Source organism: Rattus norvegicus, chromosome 7 (assembly GCF_021556685.1).
Source record: "Rattus norvegicus strain SHRSP/BbbUtx chromosome 7, alternate assembly SHRSP_T2T, whole genome shotgun sequence".
Classification (NCBI taxonomy): domain Eukaryota; kingdom Metazoa; phylum Chordata; class Mammalia; order Rodentia; family Muridae; genus Rattus; species Rattus norvegicus.
Window position 1 is genome coordinate 65,928,185 of NC_141540.1, and position 11,275 is coordinate 65,939,459.

The following is an 11,275-nucleotide window of genomic DNA, read 5'->3' on the forward strand; positions in this document are numbered from 1 at the left end:
AACAAACAAAAGCAGAAACAAACAAACCACCTCCGCCCTTAACGTAGCTAGGCATTAAAAACCATTCCCATAACAGCTCACAAACCTCTTGTTTGAGATGATCTGAAATCTCACCAGTCTACAGCGCTGTCTGAGGAGGGAAGGGGTGAAGCGCTTGGGGGAACACAGAGGTCCTTGCTGAGGTCAGGACAAAGTGTTAAAAGAAGTCAGGAGTTCTGGCAGAAGGGTAGACCCAGGTGAATGAGTGAACACTGCCAGGTTTTGCCTTTGTGCTCCCTAGAGCCTCCTGCTTAGCCCCTTGGGGACCTAGCAGCAACTTAGTTGCTAAGGACTGGAAGCACCAGCCAAATGGATGCCTGAGGGCTGCCACAGGAGAAAGTAGGCCTTAAGGACAACCCTGGAGGACTGCCTGTTCCTCCTGACACACTTTCTCTTCTCCAGCAGATTGTCCACACAATCAGACAGGGAGGGGGGGTGCTCCCTCTCCCCAGATGACAGTGGCCCTGACCAGATGTTTCACAGGGAGCTCTCACACCCCTCTCCCATTAGGCGGTCACAGGACCAGGCCCTGGGGGAGGGGCACCAGGCTGCTGGGCCACAGCTGGCAAGCAGGTTTTGCTCTGGGTGAGTTCAGCTTGAATATCTGCCTGAAGAATGTCTCCTCAAAGGAAGCGAAAAGGCCTATCTCAGCAAGGACACTCTCTGGGTGGGAGGAGGGGAGAGAGCATCCTCCCTCCTCATTCATAGACTGCAGGAAGTACCCAGGACAGACATTTCCACTCTCCCTGTCTCGGGGCAGAATCTTCAGGAGTGGCCAGCTCTCCCTGGGGCCTGTCTCTCTTGTAGCATGGATACCAATGGGCGGGGTCAGGTAAAGGTGATGCAGTGTGAATCCAGACAGGGTGCTGGTGCCTCCGCAATGTGTTTGCTGTTCCTTGAGAGACACAGAAAGGGGAGGGACCAGAAGTAGGAACATGTCCTTATAGCATGGTATCATGTAACAGAGGTCTATGAGACTGTGTGGAGACGCCAGACAGACAGAGGACTGGGAGAGACAGCCCTGGGAAGTGCAGCGTAGTTCCTCAATTACAATTAGTGAGACAAGCAGCCCAGACAAGTAATGGCATCCCAAGAGGCAGAGAGGCTTAGTGACCCCCACACATCACTTCTGTTTCTGTAAGAATAATTACAAAAGAGATACAAGGTTATATGTACTCCTTTGATAAATACTTATTGGATGCCATCTTGAGTATACGCTTAGGGAGTAAACCTGAAGGAATCTGGCCTCCCTAGAGCTTCAAGTTTAGCCAAGGAGACAGACAGCAAGTCCGTGCAGAAATGACAGACCAGGGAGTGTCCTTTGAGAGAGGTAAGGAGGTTTTCATGTAGAGGGAAAGAAAGGAGAGAGAGCTTTGCCTCATCAGGGTGCAACAGAGACCTCTGGAGCTGAGAGGAGGATTATCTAGGCAGAAAGAAGCTTGGGACGTTTACTGGAGACAAGCAAACCAAACAAAAACAAGGTAAAAAAACAAATGCCCCATGGAAGAAGAGCCCCTTTCACCAGGTCCTAAGGGGCAGATTAGGGTTGGGTCACACTCAACGGTTTTGGGATGAGTAAAAGCAGAAACACAAGCTAACCGGAAAAACAAAAGCAAAGTGCGTTTGTGTGAAGGATTCATTAAGGGAAGTTGCTGGTAGACATTCATCAAGGGGGGCTTTGCAGAGCCCACAGTAAGAGAGCCGGTGATCACCCTGTCCTGTCAGCCTACAGTATATAGAACTACATGGGCCATACTAGACTCTCTCTTTCCCTCTCTCTGTCTCTCTGTCTCTGTGACTGTCTCTGTGTCTCTAACTCTCTCTGCCTCTCTGTTGCTGTATCTGTCTCTGTCTCCCTGTGTGTATCTTTGTCTCCCTGTCTCTGTCTCTGTCCCTATGTGTCTCTCTCTGTCTTTCTGTATGTCTCTATCTCTCTGTCTCTGTATGTCTCTATCTCTCTGTCTCTGTGTGTCTCTACCTCTCTGTCTCTGTGTGTCTCTTTGTTTCTCTGTTTGTCTCTGTCTCTATGCGTGTATTTCTTTGCCTCTGTGTTTCTCTGTCTCTTTGTGTCTTTCTGTATCTCTCTCTCTGCATCTGTCTCTCTGTCTCTCCCTGTCTCTGTCTCTCTCTGTCTGTGTCCACACCCCCTCCTCTCAGTCCTCTCAGTCCTTTGGAGAACAACACCTCATTTGTCTCTCTCCTGACACTGCAGCAAGCTCTCGATGTACCCTCTTGATTGGGAAAAGCAGGAACCACAGACAACCTATGTGAGACATCATCTCAATGGCTTCTCCTGAGAAGAGACTTCCAAAGATTTTTCTGCTCTTCTTTATCTGTCCCACTCTCTGGCCCTGGCTACAGTGCCCATTTGGGAATGGTTTTAGAAACCTGGCCCTGGAGCAGGTCAACTTCTGCCTGATTCTGAGAGCAAGTTCTTGTTTCCACCGAGGATGCTAGCAGGACCAGCCTGCCCTAGGTGTTACAGCAACTGAGTCCTTTCCATTATCCCATCTGTGGTATTGTCTTGTCCTTTAAGCCTTAAAGTCTCCCAGATTACCACTGATGTGCTTCTCCAGAACATGCACACTGGGAGCAAGGGTGTGCCCTACAAGGTTCATATCAGCTTTTCATTGATAATCTGCCCCCCTCTAGAGAGCCAGAGCAAAACCTCAGTTATTTTCAGGGTCCTAGTGCATCCTGGGAAAGTCTCCACACAGCCTCTCCTCTTGAGTCATAAATGAAAATTTATGACTTACTCTTTTATTAAATTTCACTGACCTTCACTGTGCTTTGAAAAGACTAGAAGATAATTGTACCTGTGTATGAGTACACATGTGCAAGTGTGTGATCTCCAACACACCCAAAGCACTTCACCACATACTTTCTCATTTAGTTCAATATAACTTTTCCATTTTACTAAGTGGAAAATAATGAATCTCAGAGTGACAAGGTTATTTGGTTATAGGCACACAATTTATGAAGTCTAGATTGGTCTTCATTGTTCTCTGGAGCCTACCACAGTGCCTGACACATAGTAGGTAATTGATCAATATTTGGTAGAGTGGATTGATACTATGTATATTGAAGAGCTAGGATTAAAGTATTAATCCACCACATCTGGGTTCCTTCTGGAAAAACTGTGTATTTAGCTATAGAAATCAGAACAAATAAAGTACCTACTCAAGTCCTATAGATTTACAACATTTTCTTGTAGTACGTCCAGGCCATGGTCTGTGTTAGTGACTGCTCAATTAGCATTGAACATTTCATGGTGTAAGGGGTTCTCTGACCCCTGCTGCCCCACACTCTATCCCATAGCCTAGACGACTTCACAGACATGCAGCAAAACTCCATACACCTTCAGGGTTGTGTTGGGGCAGCTTTTTGTTCAAATGAGATATTTAGTGCCTAGTGTGCAAAGCTACTATCAGGCTACAAGGGGGAGGCACGGAAGGGAGCAAAGACAGAGGTGCACAAACAGGTACTTCTTACATCTCGAGGGGGACAGGCAGGTCAGCACCCTAGGACTTCTAAGTAGTGTTAGGATCTGAAGGGTAGCACAAGGCAGGTGAAATCATTATTTCAGACATCTTAAGAATCCAGGGAGCAGCCTGCTGGTGGGCAGATGAGCTTTTCATTCCCTTCTGAGGAATGGGAGAAGGTTGGCTGTGCATTTGAATCCTCGCTGACCCATGGCTTGCAGCTGGACAGGCTGACACATTGTGTCAAGTCTCAGTTATTCATACAAATACAATCCACTTAATGATTGATTTATCCTTCGAGAATTTTGAGACCCAGACCATTTTTTTTTACCCCTTCCTTCCACCAATAGTCCTGGTAAATACAAATAGCATGGTTTTATAAACACTCTTTTAATAAACCCCAGAAACAGAGCCAAGACTAGCATCCACAATCCCGCTTTCGGGAACGAGTCCCCTTCCCTCAGATCATTCTTCCTTGTGAAAATACCACATCCAGTTAAACAGACTGGCCGGTGTGGTCAAATAAAATGGTGAAAGCCAAAATGAAAAACCTTTTGTAAGGAGGAATGGATGAAGTAAAACAATCCTCCTGCCAGCTCAAATACATCTAAATATCCTGGGAGTTCCAAGACCCTCAGAATGAAGATGAATTTGTGAAGATTAGCAGTGACAGCCATGAGAAGTGCAGAAGGACAGCAGAAACCAGCCCGGCTCAACCAGCTCTCAGTCATTGGGAAGCTGGGGGCCCCAGAGCTTTGTCCAGTAACTGAGTATGATGTAGGTTTCCCATATCCGGCTCACCACTACTGTGTCTCCATCTTAGAAAGACCAAACTCTTCCAGCAATAAAGACCTATGCAAGCCATATTTATATACATAATCATAGAAGCAAACCTAGAGCAAAAATGAGCATAAGGAATAATATAATTAACAAAATTACTATATTAAACTACATCTATGTATAAACTGTATATATGTAACAACTATATAACTAAGTGTAATAAACTTAAATTGTTACACAAACTTGAAAGCAAGTAAATACATTTAGTGCTTGCTACCACGTCCCATGCTCAGTACGTGGCGTGCATTAACTTGTATAACCTTCAAAACTCTTAGAAGAAACAAAGGTTATTCCGGTTCTGTGTTTAAGGAAACCAAGGTATAGACAAAGGAACTTCCCCAAAGTTATTTACACACCAAATGGGGGAGATGGTAGTCCCAGAATCTCAATTCTGTACTTCCCTTTACTCTGAGAGAATTCTCTGAAGCTGTGGGAAATGAAGTTCCTTTGTGAGCATGATGCCCGGGGGAGGGCTGGGGCAGCTGTGCAGGACGGGGGTTGCAATCTCCCACCCTAGCCAAATAAAACCAGACCTGAGATCCTGCCTAAGCTACATTCTGAGAAGTCCCGTCTTAATGAAGCCCCACGGAAACTGTCCACCAGTTCAGAGATGTGGTACTCAAAAAAGAGGGAAGGAAGCATGTGAAAAGAACTAGAAAGCCCACCAGGTTGTGGTGATGCAAGCCCTTAGTCCTGCCACTGGGGAGGTAGAGAGGCAGGCAGGTCTGAGTCTAGACCAGCCTAGTCTATGAAGTGAGTTCCAGGACAGCCAGGGCTACACAGAGGAACCCTTTCCTCAAACAAACAAACAAACAAACAAACAAAACCACAAAACAAAAAACATAGAAACTCCAAGATCACTGTGCTAGGATCACACTACGTACACGGAATGAGAAATGAACAGGAAAAAATGGTTCAGAAGCAGCAGGATCTGAACCTCTGAATAGAGATGCTTTTTGGAGGAGGAAAAAAAATGCAAAACAAAACCTTCCATGCAAGGAAGGTAGCAAATGCATCATACAAAGCAATCTAAAAGAGGCACTTTAAGAGTGTTTTAATTAGTATTTAAGAGTAAGAGGAAAGGAAAAGAATGACCAAAAGAGCTGGACTAAAAAGGCAAGTTCCGTTATAAAGAGAGAGTTTTTGGTCTAGTGTGAGAAAGACAGCCATTACACCCGACAAGCTTTCACGCGTGAATCAACCTGTAAAGTAGATTAAGAGAAAACTGGAAGGTCAGAGATGGATATGAGGAAACACGGTTCTAAGAGACAGAGGGGAGGGCCAGCGAAACGGCAGAGAAATCAATAGAACAAGGAGAAAAATCAATAGAACAGGAAGAGAAGTCGCTAGAACGAGAAACAGAATATGCAGGCAAAGGGTATTTTTTGAAGAACATGGTAGATATATTTTCAAGCTCTAAAAAAATGATGAATTTCTTTTAAAGATTTATTTATTTAATTTTGTGTGTTTGGGGTGTTGCCGGCATGTGTGTAAGTACACATGTGCATGCATGCCTGTTGCCCACAGAGATCAGAAGGTAACAGATCCCTCGGAACCGAGCTGTCACGTGGTTGCTGGGAATCTAACCTTAGTCCTCTACAAGAGCGGTAGCCGGTGCTTTCAATCGCCCATCTCTCCAGTCATGAATATTTAGATTGAAAAAGAATGTAGGTTCCAAGTGTGATTCTGAACCTAATCGCTATTTTTACTTCACAACTGCGTGAAGTAAAAACAAACATACTCACGCATGTCATCGAGAGAAAGCCAGCAGCCATGGCAACATGCTAGCGCTCACCAATCACAGCGGACTTCGAGGAATCAATGGATTCCAGAAAACAATGGAAGAAAATCTTTTTTGCACTGATGGGAACACAAGTTATTTGAGCTTCCTGTAACCTGCTACGATTTCACTTTTAAGTGAGATTTAATAGTAGAGATCCCCCGAGACATTGAAGAACTAAAACCACTCGCTACCAAGACCTTCAGAGAAATACCAAAGAATACACCAAATGCAGAAGGGAAGAGTGAGGCATGGGAGCACACTGGCAAATACAAACAAGTAAAGCATGCTGGGAAGTCGCCATCAGCATTGACTGGAGATACAACGCCACGTTACCAGGAACAGAAGAAGAGGGTTGCTTCGAAATGAACGAGTCTGGAGATATTTATCTATCTTAGGAGAGGTGGACACACGGATAAGCTTCAGACTCTGAAAATGATATGTTAAGTTTAACAGTATAAACTACACTAATTGAGGAAGAATATTTCTTGGCCATAAATTTATTTCCAGACCTTCTTGGAAGGTCTTGTTCAGAGTGTCTGGAAAGGTCGCTATTTCCATGTGATTTAACACAACTTCTAAGTTAATTTTGCAGAGCGGTAATAGTCGAGACTATACTCAGTGGGACTTGATTTCTGGGCTCTTCCTTTTGAGTCTCGAAGATGGAGAGACAAGCTGTGAACCAAGACACATAGGAAAACCAGTGTGCCAAAGGGGGATGGTTCCTAGGCAAGTATCTTGGGATTCCAACGAGGAGGAAATCTTCCATATTCTCCCTGGCCTGTAATGTTTTCGCAGGTGACTGTGTGAGGAGGTAATTTAGATCTTCGGAAATGAATTGTTTTGAAGTGACAATTTAAATGGGGTACTGGCAGGAATTGAATATTTAGGCTAATGAGTTTAATTGAGTATCAGGAAGTGTTGTTCCCTTTATTTCTTTTTCTTTTGTTACAGTGATGTAATAACCATTGGCATTCTCTGTATAACAGTAGGAAGGCTTAAGTGCTAAAGTGTTTGAGCAGTACCGTTTTAGAGAAAAGTGCTCTGTAACAACATGTAAAAGTTATTAACTCCCTCCTCAGCCTGGGTGAGAAGCAGGAGTCACTGAGCGTCCAGTACAACTTGGCTCGATCAAAATCCAGAGCCACTCACCGGCTCCTTGAATAGAAGTCTTCTGATCAATATATGAAGAATATAATTGGTATTACCTCCCTTCTGGGAGTCCAGAGATGGATACCTGTGTTGAGTCTTTGGAAATCCTGATAGACCTTGGGGGACTTTTGCTCCAATGTGTAGCCTGTTATGTTACAGCTCTGTCCCTTTATCTAAAGACCTATATGGATTGGTTGGGAAAAACCATGCACACAGGGTAAGCCAGAGAATGATGGCCACGTACTTCCTATCCCAAACTGTCCTTAAACGGTAGACCTTGCCAGCTCCATCACATCAAATTGTTGCCACTATGAGATGTGGGTGCCACAAGAGCCAGATTCTGCTCTTTTTAGTAAGGGCATCTCCAGATTCAGCCTGGTGCCTGGCCCATAGTGGTTTCCCAATCAACTTTTGTGTTTGAGTAAAAGCTAATTGGTGAGCTCCTGGAGGTTAGTGTGCCTCTCATCATCTTAGAAACATCTCCCCTATTTCCTACTAGTCCGTTATCCCATGTAACCTAGGGTAACCTTGTAACCTAGACAGCATTCGGATGTGTCTCATGGAAACCCATGCTTTCTAATATGTAAATTAGGCTGTGTGTATTTACATTGATGGGATTAAATTTCAGCTCCTGATACCAGCAACAGTTCATGAGGTCAATCTCTGCAGATAACGAACAGTTACTACTACATTCAATAGCACAGCTATAGAAGGTTCCCATCATTCTAGAAAGTTCTGTCATGAGGCTACCATACAACCCCAGCTGGGATCTCTAGGCCCAGGTCTGAGTTGGCTACTTAGTAAGGATTAGTATTCTACTTCACAAACACATGCAGTTCTTCCTGCCCACAGTACTTAACAAAGTTCTTCTCTTCTTTCAGGTATTGGCTGAGTCATACTCTCACAGCTGGATCAACCTGAGTGAATCTTGGCAAAATTGACATTTCAAGTATCTTTACAGACTGACTTGGCCAATATCTGTCTCTCAGGCTAAACTAAGTACCAGGAGGCAAGGAATAGCCACATTTTGTTGACAATGTATCCCCACTGAATAGAAAACTGAGAGATTATACATTTGTTGCAATTCTCACTGGACAAGCTATGAAGGAACCATCAACTCCAATGTTCCAGCCTCAGCAGCTCGGTGCTTGGGGAGCTGCAGGACCCGCCCTCTGCTGACACACAGAGGGAACACTGGATCCATTGTTCACAGACATTATTCCTTCATTGCCATCTCCGTTCGTTTACCTTCCTTGGCTATGCTAAATATTTTCCACAGTGCTGTCACCTGTGAGGGTCTGCGAGAATATTCCAGACTCTCGGAAATGAGGAGACTGACCATGCCAAGTGAGCAGCCACAATCTAGGAGAACACAGCGCTTCCTGCAGGGATAGAAACAGGTTCTAAAATCCTCCCTGTGTAGATGCACTCCTTTCCATGAAGTCGGACGCTTGACACCCAGCCCTTGCATCTCCTCTGGAGAGTAACTTTACCTAGAACCTTGTCATCCCCAGGGTTTCTCGTCTGGCTGCACTCTGGGAACACACTTGCATCACTGTTCCAAGAGTGTGACCACAGTTCTCCCAAAGTGCCCTTAGAATTTTGCTATCCTTTGAGCAAATTTCTGCCACGCCCCTGGCCTGTTGCTGCCTGGAGACTGGGGAGAGCAGAGGTAGCTGCAGTTGAGTATCTCCTGAGTTCTGCACGTTTTGAAAGTCTAGAGCATAGGCAGACAGACACAGCAACAGAAAGGACAGCCCACTCAGGCTCCTGGGAGACTCCCTGTCTGAGTTCATGCGGCTCTCGCTCCCAAACGGAAGTGGAAAACCAAATAAAGTCAGCTCCACGGAGGTCCCGGGGCCTAACACTGAGCCGCCTCAGGAATGCCAGAGTGAAACATCATGACTCATGTTATTACAATAAATGCCTAAGAAAGTAATAAGGACTTGGCACTTAGTATAAAGCATTGGACGCTTTCTGCTTGTCGTAAAGTGTAGCCTGGGACATTTTCTCTTGCTGAGCAACAGGCATTAGCAATGTTATCTATGGTAGTACAGGAGTTACTCACAAAGCTTTATTAAATGATGCCAAACTCCCTCTCTTTCTCCCTCCCTCTGTGTGTTCTTCTCTTTCCTGGGAGAGGCTTCAGAACACTAAAATGCTTTTTTTCCAGGGTGTCTCCAACAGTCTACTACTAGGAGATGAAATGCATACCTAGAGGATTAGCAATTCAGACATCACCTTCCCCAAAATGACTTGCTTGGAAGACAGACGGCTGCAAAGGTAAACAAGTGTGCTCCCAATTTAACGCCGCCATTCACATTTACAGAGTAGGTTCTGCCAGGGACAGGGACAAGTTAAGACAACAAGCAAACAAAAACAAACAAACACATTGCTCCAGCATTGAGGACAGAGTGGAAGTGAAGTGATTCAGCTAATGCTCTAGGCTTTCCAGAGCATGGAGCAAGGTTGTGGCCCTCCCAGGGAAAGCGGTTCTCTCACAGAGTGAAAACAAAATTGTCTTGGATCTCCTCAAGCAGCTGGTCTCTATCCAGCAAAGAATCCCACACCGGCCAGTGTTGAGGCGGCTGCATCGCTCGCTACAGGCAAGTCCATCAGCGTGATGATCTGGGCGCAGCTGCAGTGTGTAGGGAAAGGGTGGCCCTTCATCTTATCCCTAAAACAAGTTCCTCCTGGTGGAGGGCCCAAATGGTATGGGATCTTGCTTGAGGAGAGAGGAGTTGGAAGGACTTGTGGAAAGCACTGGCTCTCTCTGTTTCCCTGCTCAATCTGGGCTATCTGGACAGCATCTGGCAAGGTTTACCAGATCTACAACCTTCGGCAATGTGAGTCAGGAGAGGAGAGAGAAGAGGGGCACGTCTGCAGGGCAGTGGCCCTACTCCCAGCAATGAAAAGTCCACCACGATCTGTCCACGGGTACTCTACTCCCTGCAACTGAAGGCCTTTTCCAGTCTGGCAAAGGAAAGAAGCCTCCCCTGGCTTGGCAAGATAGGGTTAGGTGCTGCTTCCCCGGCTCACCCCACTAGCATGATGGACGGTGAGGTTTGCCTGGGAAGCAATGGCTTCCGGACATGTGGGGTTTTCACGCTGAAATGAGGACAGTCTCCCTACCTGCCATGCCCCTTGAGTGACCTTCCCCTGATGAGTCTTTCTGCCATCACAGTTGGCTTAGAGCCTGTAAGCTGTCAGCTTGTTGAGGGTGGTCTTTGGAGACATTCGCCTCTGTAACCCCTGGTCGTAGGCAGAGATAATAGCCCAAAGCTATCCCTGCCGTGGAGCCTCCTGCTAAATTAATGAAAGGTGGTCCTCACTCCTGGGTCCTAGCCTTTCTAGCTGCTTTGAATCTAAACATGGGGACTAAGATAGTACCTATGTGTCTACACCCACAGCCGCCAGTGGATGTCTAATTCCTGCATGTTTTCATCATTATGCCCCTTAGTCACTAGAATAAAGAGATTAGGGACTAGGGGTCCTATGTGTGACTTTCTCTTTCTGTAGGTTGATGTCATTATGCCGGTGAAGGCAGTACAAGATAGAACAAGGCCAGTCATTGGACGAGAAGGAAGGATGGGTGGGAGAAAAGTTTTAGAGAGGCAGAGGAGGCCGGAGCGAGGAGGAGGGAGAGGAGAGAACATGGGGGTGGATGTTAAGATTCCTCTCTGTCCATATTACAGGTTGTTATGACTATTTTTAAGGGATGGATGTGTACAGGATTTTGTGTTGTTTAGATGAGCAATTTATATCTTATCTAGTTTATCAATTGGTTGTGAGTTTATTGTGTGGATGCATTGTGGATGGAGAATTTAACATATAAATCTGATTGTTGGGTTACAGTTTGTTAAGTCTTGATTTTACTGGGTAGCTGGAACCAGAGAGTCCGAGACTAGCAGAGAGCCACCAGGAGAGATACTAGTCAGAAATGAACTAGCACTAGTTCCAATGGCCGATTGGAGCTGGAACT

General features: G+C 45.6%; 1 long non-coding RNA gene across 1 annotated transcript in view; it reads left to right on the plus strand.

Moving 5' to 3' along the window:
- The window catches only part of LOC120093616 (uncharacterized), a 51,598-nt gene extending 42,208 nt beyond the window's left edge, over positions 1-9,390 (plus strand). Inside the window, exon 3 of the long non-coding RNA XR_015624722.1 lies at positions 8,175-9,390. This is a non-coding gene — a long non-coding RNA (uncharacterized LOC120093616). The remainder of the gene's footprint in view (positions 1-8,174) is intronic.
- Positions 9,391-11,275: the final 1,885 nt, after the last annotated feature.